General features: G+C 45.9%; 1 long non-coding RNA gene across 1 annotated transcript; it reads right to left on the reverse strand.

Moving 5' to 3' along the window:
- Window positions 1-129: 129 nt before the first annotated feature.
- LOC111815081 lies at window positions 130-3,355 on the reverse strand. The gene is made up of 3 exons (XR_002819886.1): window positions 3,168-3,355; window positions 972-1,169; window positions 130-351 (listed from the first exon to the last, which is right to left on the reverse strand). It is a non-coding gene; the product is annotated as an uncharacterized LOC111815081 (long non-coding RNA).
- Between the last annotated feature and the right edge of the window lie 6,589 nt (window positions 3,356-9,944).

Raw genomic sequence — 9,944 nt, forward strand, 5'->3', positions numbered from 1 at the left:
TTTTTTTCTTGGAACCAGGGATTGAGCTCAGGATCCTGCACTTGCCAGGCAAGCGCTTATTCTACTGAGCCATCTTCCCGGCCCCCAGAAGCTTTCTTTTCCCCAATAAATACTATACCCTTAACCTCTATTTGTTCTTAAAATTCATTGTTCTGTTTTAGAGAACAGGAACTCATCCCAGGTACATTTCAGGTCCGGAGTTTCATTTCCCCCATATCAAAGGGACCTGTGGGCACAGTTGTCAATCCTCCCTGGAGCACCCCTAGCCTAGCCAGGCCAACCTTCTGCCGATGATAGTCTTGAAATTAGAAGATGCCTGAAAAAGGGATAACTTCAGACAACATGCAGGTCCTACATTAAATAAAAAAATCAAGACAAGTAAATATTTCTCCATTAATACCTGCCATGCCCCACACTCAGGATTGAACCTAGGGCCTTTCTAATGAGCTATATATCTGCAGTGTGGTAGATTGACAAATGGTGGTCAAATTGTAACACCCTGCTGAACTGAGCCAGTGTAGTGCTAGGTGTAGGAGGCCTGAGGATTGTTGCCAGCAGCATAAGAGGCAGAACTGGGAAAGAAGGGAGGCTGTTGGGAGCTGTTTGAAGCTGTTGGGAAGCTGTAGGAAGCTGCTGATTTTCCTGGGGGAGCTTATCGTGCTGTTTTCCCAAATGAGCTTCGTTGTTCTGATCGCTGGGGGAGCTCAGGACCTTGCTGTCACTGAGAATGGCTATGGTTGACTTTGGGGGAGCTCTGGTGCTCACATTGATCATTGCTTCTTGGCTCCAGAGGGGAAGATAATACACTGCTTAGAGTCCTGGAGAAACTTGTCACATTGCTGTTTTCTTAAGTCAAAAGCGCTTGGGACCTCACTGCTGCTGAGGATGGCTATGGTACTTTTTTTTTTTTTTTTTTTTTTTTGTGGACCCGGCCCAGCTATGGTACTTCTGGTGGGAGCTCTGGTTCTTACTTTGAGCAAGGCTTCCTGGCTCCAGTGCGGATTCCTCAGCCTGCGAGCACAGATGCTTTATCCTGCTGGCACAGACTTTCTGGCTTTCACTGGCCTTTGGGCCTTCCCAGTGCTGTGGGATCCAGGCCTCAGCTGGATTCTTTGGTCTTAGTGTGTGGGCAGGATTCCTGCACTCTTTATGTATGGCTCTTTGGGTGACTATATGAAATAACTATAAGTTATATGTCCAGCATTGTTCCCCTTGCAATCCCTAGCTACAACACCCAGTCTTTTCATTTTTATTTTGAGATGAGGCCTCCCTAAATAACCAAGTTGTCCTCTTCTTCCATATGGTTCACCCTCTCCCTCCTATCCTCTCACTCATTTTAACACTCTGGCCTTGAACTCCTCATCTGCCTGCCTTAGCCTCCATAGGACCTGGGATCACAGCCTTTTACCACCTTTCCCAGCCCTCCTCCATATTTTTGACTGTTGCAAAGCACTTGGGCTGCCAGAACTGGTGAATCACATTTCCATCTTTGAAGCCTCGCAACAATCCCAAATAGTTACACCATTTACAATCCTGTTTTACTTAATTGGACAACTTCAACAGTTTAGCTAAGGCTCATGGACACAGGAAGTGGATTGCTGCCTCTGAATCTAATCACCTGCTTGGGGAATGTGGTCAGCATAAAGCTTCCCTTTAGCCCAGGCTTGTCTTTCACACCACTGCTGCTTCAAATCTTAAAGAGGAAGCCCAAGGCCAGTTATGGGAGACAAAACAGATGCACAAGACTGGGTGTGGTGGTGCAAGCCTGTAATTCCAGCACTTAGGAGGCTATAAACAGGAGGATCACTATGAGCCTGATCTACACAGTGAGACCCTGTACACACTGTACACCCTGTCCTAAATTAAAAATAAAAAAGATGCACAGATATATATGCATTACTTTCATGACTACTTTCTTATTTATTTATTTGATACAGGGTCTGACCACGCAGTTCAGACTCGTAGTGATCCTGTCTCAACCTCCCAAGGGCTGGCATTATAGGCCTGTACCACCACCCCTAGTTCTCTTTCATGACTATCTTCTATGTTTGAAGGTGAACCTGATTTTGATTTTCATGAGTGGTGACAAGTGTACCTGTAAACATAGGGATGTGTGGGGTTTATCATCCAGTGATATCACACTCTGTCACCCCTGGCCAGGACATGGAACAGTTGTAACAGAAATTCATTCACCTTTACTTCTGACCTGTGTGACCTTGGCACTTTGTTTTATTATGTTCTTTGTCTTCCTGGTTTGTCAGTGTGTGCCTATGGGTGTCCCCGTGTAAATCACCACTAAGGGAACCTTTGGGGATGTCTGGGCCAGTGCTGCTGGAGGTGTGTGGTCCCCCACTGTCCACAATTTCCAGTTTACTGAGCATTGCCAGTGAATGTGGTGGTGTGTATGTTTAGTTTTCATATTTCTTCGTGAGTTTATTGAAATTTTTGTTCAATCTAAAAAATGTGGGGCTGGGGAGATGGCTCAGTGGAATAAGAGCTTCCCTGGCAAGCACAAGGGCCTGAGTTCAATCCCCAGTTCCACCTAAATAAATAAAAATAAAAGTGTTTTTTTTTTTTGGGCAGAACTGGGGGTTGAACTCAGGCCCTTGTGCTTGTCAGGGAAGTGCTTATTCCACTGAGCCATCTCCCCAGCCCCAAATAAAAATAAAAGTAAAAAATGTATTTTGCGTGTTGTTCTTTCATTCCATTATCTCCATTAACATTGTTTCATTTCCCAAAGTTAGGAAATAAAACTGTTTATTATGCAATTTGATTGGTGCCAAGGGTTCCACAATGTGGAGTGGATCACTCCCTCTACTCACTTTGCAGCCTAATATACAAGGAACAGAAGTTGGGAAATAAAGGTTTGAGCAGTTTCTAAGTCATTAACACTTCAGCTGAGGACGGAAGGGACCACGTAACTCCCCCACCCCCGCCCCTCCCACCCCCCAACAGAATCTGGCTTGCTACTCCTTCCGTTTTAGAAAATGGAGCACAGAGAGGTGACCTAACCCTACCTCCAGGGCTGGCTTAAAGACACTTTCTTAATGACCAATCTAATTTCCAGATCTCTGCATTCCTACTTCAATCCCTTATCACAACAATCCTTTATCTTCCGGGCACAAAAAGCCAAACTCAAAATAAAGTCAATGAGTTTTATTATTCACATGCTCCATAGAAAAACAATCTTGGCAAACGAGGCAGTGTTTATGGGGAGAAAAAGTAGGTTTGTAATTTCACTTTGTGTACACCTGGGAGCACTGCCCGGTCACCTCTAGCTCAGGGCATTGGTCCGGGCGCAAACTTGCACCCTGCACGCTGATCCAGGCGGGGAGAAAGATTCCCGCCCGGCGGCTCCCTGCGCTCCGTGCGCAGCGCGGGCTCGTCCCCGCCCCCGGCAGCCGCCCGCGCCGGCAGGGCTGTGCTCCCGGCCCTACGGGGCGTGCCTGCCGCCCTAGGCCGGTTTCCTGGAGCTGACAAGCAGTTCCCCGCTGCTCGCCGTTCCCGGAACGCAGGCCAAGCTGTCCTTCAGTCCCCGGCCCCAGTGCTGGGGCCCTCTCCTTCAGTTTCGGCTTTCCAGAGCTCCCAAGCAGTCCCGCCAGGTGTCTGCCTGCGCCGGCACTCACCTATCCGCACGCGGATAATGGAGCAAGGGAACTGGGTGAAGAGACTGACCATGAATGCGACCCTGCCGCTCCCTATGGCCTGTCCTTGTCCCCATATAGGTCGTTTGGCCGAGCTTTGTCTGTGCGGAGCAGCACTGAAGCACAGGTTGTGCCTTTGCCCATTTTACTCTCTGCTGTGGCCCGTGTGAGACATCTGGCATCCGGTAGTTTAGGCACTCAGACTTACCAAACCCTGCCGGCCCAACCCCACATGCCCAGAAAATCTCAAGGCATGGGAAGGCCTCAAGGAGGGGTTCATTTGATGTGATGGACAGACCCTGGGCTAAATGAAAAACCAGATAGTGCCTATCCTTTTCTATTTATCTATCTAAATAGAGTTTAAATTTTTTCTTCCAGTACGGGGGATTAAACCCAGGGTCACTCTGTCAATGAACTCCAATCCTAGTCCTCCTCCTCTTCCCCTTCCTCCCCACCCCTTCCTCATCCTCCCCCTCCTCCTCCACCTCCTCCTCTCCTCCCCCACCCTCCTCCTCCTCTATATTTAGTTGGTGCAGGGTCTCACTGCGCAGCTCAGGCTCATAGCGATCTTCCTGTTTTCAGCCTCCCCAATGCTGGGGTTACAGGCATATGCCGTTGTGGCCAGCCAGACTCTGGCCAGGTCAGCCTGCCTGGAGGCAGGGCTGGCACAGCATGTGGTTCCCAGGATGGAACAGCAGTCCCTGCACTTGCCTAAGCAGGTGCTTTAGTCTGCTGAGTTATCGCACAAGCCTCCCCAGTTGCTTTTATTACTAGTGTTCAGTGTGTCTTCCTTATTTGCCCAGGCTGGCCTCAAATTTACAATCCTCCTGCCTCAGCTGCTTCTTCTTCTTCTTCTTCTTCTTCTTCTTCTTCTTCTTCTTCTTCTTTTGAAATGCCTCAGCTTCTTGAGCGTCTGAGATTACATGAATGAGCCACCATACCTGGCTCCCTTTCACTATTTCTTTTTTTCTTTTCTTTCTTTCTTTCTTTTTTTTTTTTTCCTGGAACCAGGGATTGAACTCAGGCCCTTGCACTTGCCAGGGAAGCACTTACTCCACTGAGCCATCGATTCTTATTTTCATTAGTGGTGAAGATTTTTCTTTTCACCAGGTATGGAGGCACACACTTGTAATTCCAGTTACTCTGAAGGCTGAAGTAGTAGCATTGCAAGTTTATGCCAGCCTGGGACATTTAACAAGACTCTCAAAATAATTTGTAGCTTAGTGGTAGAGCGCTTTATGTTGTAACTCAAAAATGAGGCAGTCTCGAAAAGAAGCGCTTTATTTTAGCTGGTACCCAGCGGCAGACACCCCGGCAAGACACTGAGGTGCATACCGGGAGGATGAGGGGAGCGGGTATTTAGGCCAATAAACACAAAAGCTGACGTCAAGGGTTCATCTAGGGGCTACAGTTGAAAAATTACCTGTTTCTAATGAACAATAACAGGTGCAGTGGTGGGTACAGTTTGTAGCTGGGAACGAGGACAAGAACAGGGAATTGGGCCGGAACTAGATTCAGGTGTGCACAAAGGACAGTGTGAGAAAGGCCCAACTGCAGGTTCTCAAGTAGAGAACGGGGCACAGTGGAAAGTTACAGCATTTAGAATGGCGCATACAGAACAAGATGGCGGCGCCTATGTCAGGTTATAACAGTTAATAAAGTTACAGTGGATGCATACAGAGTTACAAAATTGGAATCAATTTCACAGGTTATAACACTTTATATGGCATACACCAGGTATTGGATTCAATCACAGTATCACACACACCAATGTTTATTTATTTATTTTGAAACAGGGTCTCACTATGCAGTTCAGGCTGACCTTGTGCTCACTTTTGCAACCCTTAGTCTTGTCTCAAACTCGAAGAAATACTCCTGGCTTAACCTCCAAAGTGCTGGGATTACAGGCGTGCACCACCATGCCTAGTTCCGGGAGTGCACTGTGGGTGCCTGCATCTGGAGCCAAGACAGTGCACCTGGGCATCGGAGCCAGTCCCACAAACGCAGGCATCTGGGACGAGACTACATGGCATGTGGGGCTGGGGATTGAGCTTGGGTCCTTGTGCTTGCCAGGTAGGTGCTTATGCCTCTGAGATATCCCTCAGGCTCCTAAACAATATTTAATAGTATAAAGTAATTATCACCTATTACTAGGCAGTGTTCTAAAGTCTAAGTATGTATTAAGTCATTTAGTCCTACAAGCCAGAACCTTTTATGAAACCCCTTTTATAGTGGAGGAAACAGAGCCAGAAAGAAGTTACATCATGCAGGTGTAAATGATACTTGTGGGACTGGCACTCTGGTAAACTGGCTGCACAGGAGCGTCCTTACCCTCCACCCTGTCACCCTGTCCGTGAATGTCCAGCACAATGAAATCTGACATAAAGGCACCACTGGGAAGACCACTGAACTGGCAGACAGATCGCTCTGCAGAGCTCTGTGCCTCTCTGGATTTATCTACTGGTTCTCAACAACTGGACTCCCTAAACATGGGCCCTTACTACTCTGAACTGTGGAAGCTGAGGTTACAAGGAGGGACATGTTCTGCAAACTCTGACCAGGGTATGAGGACAGCTACATCTTAAACTCATTTGTACCTTTACCTGTGAGCTGTGTGACCCTGGGAAGGTTGCTTTACTACCCTGAGGACAGCCCTGCATATTCCTTGCCCTGCTGGTTCACAATTAGTGAGAGAAATCCTTGGGTGGTGGCTGCTCTAAGATGCATTTGGTCAGGAGGCCATGCCCATGGCCTTGGCATGCAGTCAGCAGAGTTCAAAGGCCAGCAGCTGATTGTAGTCCAGAGTAATGCTTCTATGCAGATAGGCATTTTCCCAGGAACCTGAGGGGAGCTTACAGGATTCTGTCTCCAGTGAGAACATAAGCACTGAAGAACCACAATGTCCAGCCAGCGAGATAGCTCAGAGGACTAAGGTACCTGCTTAGGCGAGTTTAGGCAAGCGCAGAGACCATGGTTCCATCTCCCAACCACATGCTGCACCAGCCCTGTCCCCAGGGCAGGTTGAGGGCCAGAGTCTGGTCCTAGTGGTGCATGCCTGTAATCCCAGTGCTGGGGAGGCTGAAAGCAGGAGTATCACCATGAGTCTGAGCTGCGTAGTGAGACCCTGTAACAACCAAATGCTTAAAAAAAAAAATCCTAATGCCATAGAGTAATAGGCTTTAGCCAGGAGCCAGGCACTATCACACTTCATCCCTCCAGAGATGCAATGTACTTTGCCCAAATGAGGCTCAGAGAAGTTGATCGACTAATCTAGGCCACACAGGCAGTAGGGGGCAAAGCCAGGTGTTACCCAAGACTTCTAGACACAAGAACCCACACCCTAAAAAAAAAAAAAAAACAAAAACCCACACCCTTGCCCTAAACTGCATTTAGAAATCTGCTCCTCATGGTCCACCTGTAGGCAATCTCTTCCTGACTTCTGGACCCCATGATTCATCATGATGTGGACCATCATAGGGAAATAACTTTAACTAATAGCTGGGGAAAATAACCACTGTCATGGATTAGTGCCATTTGACCTCTTTTTTCCTCATAAATTTGCTGTTGCCCAGGCTGAGCTGGAACTCCTGAGCCTCTGGCCCCAGGCTTCCAGGGTGCTCAGATTATAGGCATGCTACCCAGCTATCTTCCATTCTAAGGAACATCCCAAAAAAAAAAAAAAAAGAACACCCCTGCACCTCCACAGGGCAATCTGCCATCTGTCCTGCACACATATACACAAAGTACTTCATCTGGAACAAATTCCTATTTATATGTAGCCTGGATAATGTTGGCCTATTTCCTCCACATCCCTAGACACCTGGCTAATCTGATGTATCCAAGGGCTGGACTTTATAGTAAGAGTAGAGTTCATCCAGGTGTGGTAGCACACACCTGTAATCCCAGCCTGGGGTGGTCTCAAAGTGAGGTCAAGGCCAGTCTGAACTGCACAGTGAGACCCTGTCTCAAAAAGGAAATAAATAAATAGATAAATAAATAAAAAGAGTAGACTTCAGCCTGATTTCCAAAGATTCAGAGTCAAATCACAAATATAATTATTGGGGAGCCAAGGGGCCCTCAGTCCAGCCATGAAGATGGCTTTTCAGAACCAAGAGAGTCACCCAGGTCCACACCGGGATTTTATTCAATTGAGCAGGGGGAGTGACTTGAGGAAGAGAAATGTGGGAAGTAGGTGAGTACTGTGAGCTGGGCTAGGAAGGTGGCCTGCCTTTACCTCTGCCATATGCAGAGAGGATATGCAGAGAAAGTAATTTGTATCATGCTATTAAGATAGCATCTAAGGTTTCTGGGAGTCTAGTGCTTTGGCTCTGATGTGTAATCTTTCAAGCCCCAGGAAGTCATAGCCTCTATCTCGAGCCTGGATCCCAGCCTACAGCATAGAACACTGGCTCTTCCTCCTGTCTCCACCCAGCTCATATTAAAGAGCAGCAGGTGTGGGTTATCAGGGAAGCATGCATATTGTCTTCAAAAATTACCACTAGCACCTTGGCTAGACCAATATATGTTGCTTAAGGCCAATTGAAAGGATAAAGAAAAGTGCTAGCAGCTGGGGAGATGGCTCAGTAGAGTAAGCGCTTCCCTGGCAAGCTCTTCCCTGAGTTCAATCCCTGGTTCTGCAAGAAAGAAAGAAAGAAAGAAAGAAAGAAAGAAAGAAAGAAAGAAAGAAAGAAAGAAAGAAAGAAAGAAAGAAAAGTTCTAGCCATCTCTGTACATATCCATACAAGGAAATAGGGTCAGGCTCAGTCAAAAGGGAGACAATCCCTGTTCTCCAAGCAGAGCTGCTCAGGTGGTCCTCCACAATTCCCCCTTCTTTGTTTTGAAAAAGCTGGAGCAGTGTCAGTCATGGTGGTATAGTCCATAGCTGCTGTCATGCTGAGAATCTTCCATGACACACATTAATGAGAATTATTATAAACAAGAGAATGAGTACATCAATTCCAATATAAAACCAAAAGTGAGTTTTGAGATACTCAAATGGATTCAACTGCTCTGTAGCATCATCAAACTTATCCCAGTCTTTAATCTGGCCATCAAAAGTGACTGTATGCTGTGACATTAATTATATCTTTTTCTAAAGAGCATCTATATGAAAAGTAATATTTTGGGCTGGGGAGGTAGTTCAGTAGAGTAAACGCCTGCCTGGCAAGCACAAGGTTCTGAGTTAAATCCCAAGTACCGCAAAAAAAAAAAAAGTAATATTTTGATGGCTAGCTCCTTGTATATGTTTCTTGACTAGTCCCCAAGGATGAAGCCTCTTGTTATATGGTAATGGAGTAATACAAAAGCAAGTCATATAATAGTGACATTTTACTTTATTCATAAGGTAAAAATTTATTAGAAATGATTATTTGTCTTGCAGAATACTCAGACTGTAGTGCTTTTACTTTAATCCATAATTATGTCATGATATATACAGATATCGTCTCAAAATATAGAAAACACAAAATTGTGTGCTCTGCAAAGTTTGGAAACAGTCAAACCCTATTCAAACACACATGCAGGATTTTCTTCATATATGCATGATAATGGCATAAAATCATTAAAAATTCTTGTTACAATGAAGGAAAAACTGACAATATACACCAAACTTTTAAATAGAAACTAGTGGGAAGATAACAATTAACAAAATTTAGGGGCCAGGGAGATGGCTCAGTGGAATAAGCACTTCCCTGGCAAGCTCAAGGACCTGAGTTCAATCCCCGGTTCCAAAACAAAAAACAAAAAACAAAAAAAAACAAAAACTTATTCCACAACTATTCAAAACAAAACAAAGGTAAAAAAAAAATCTATAAAAATATTGTGAACTATAGCAGCAGATAGCAGCAAGATAAGCCCCCACGAAGAGACCAAGCGTGAAGGAACAAGGAAGCCTGTGACCAAAATGCTAGAATTCTAGTCTAGACCCACAAGGTGTCAGTGCAGTTTGAACTTTGCTTTCAGGTTTTATGCTTTTCAGGTATCCATACCCACCACATTTCCACATTTGAAGGAATAGAGTGACATTATAAACCTTGTTGTAATTGTAAACTTTCAATTTGATCTTCCATCCGAAGGAAGGAGGTTTCTTCTCTTTTCTTTTTTTTTTAAATTAGGACAGGGTGTACAGGGTCTCACTGCATACATTGGGCTCATAGTGATCCTCCTGCTTACAGCCTCCCAAGTGCTGATATTACAGGCCCAATAACAGTGTCCCCGTGAACGGAACCGACATCCCGGTGTGACTCCCAACTCCCAAGAGCACAAGCGACCACAGGTGCGGCACAGAGCAGGCTGTGGAGG

The sequence above is a fragment of the Octodon degus genome, unplaced genomic scaffold (assembly GCF_000260255.1).
Source record: "Octodon degus isolate 3935 unplaced genomic scaffold, OctDeg1.0 scaffold00011, whole genome shotgun sequence".
In the NCBI taxonomy this organism is placed as follows: Eukaryota; Metazoa; Chordata; class Mammalia; order Rodentia; family Octodontidae; genus Octodon; species Octodon degus.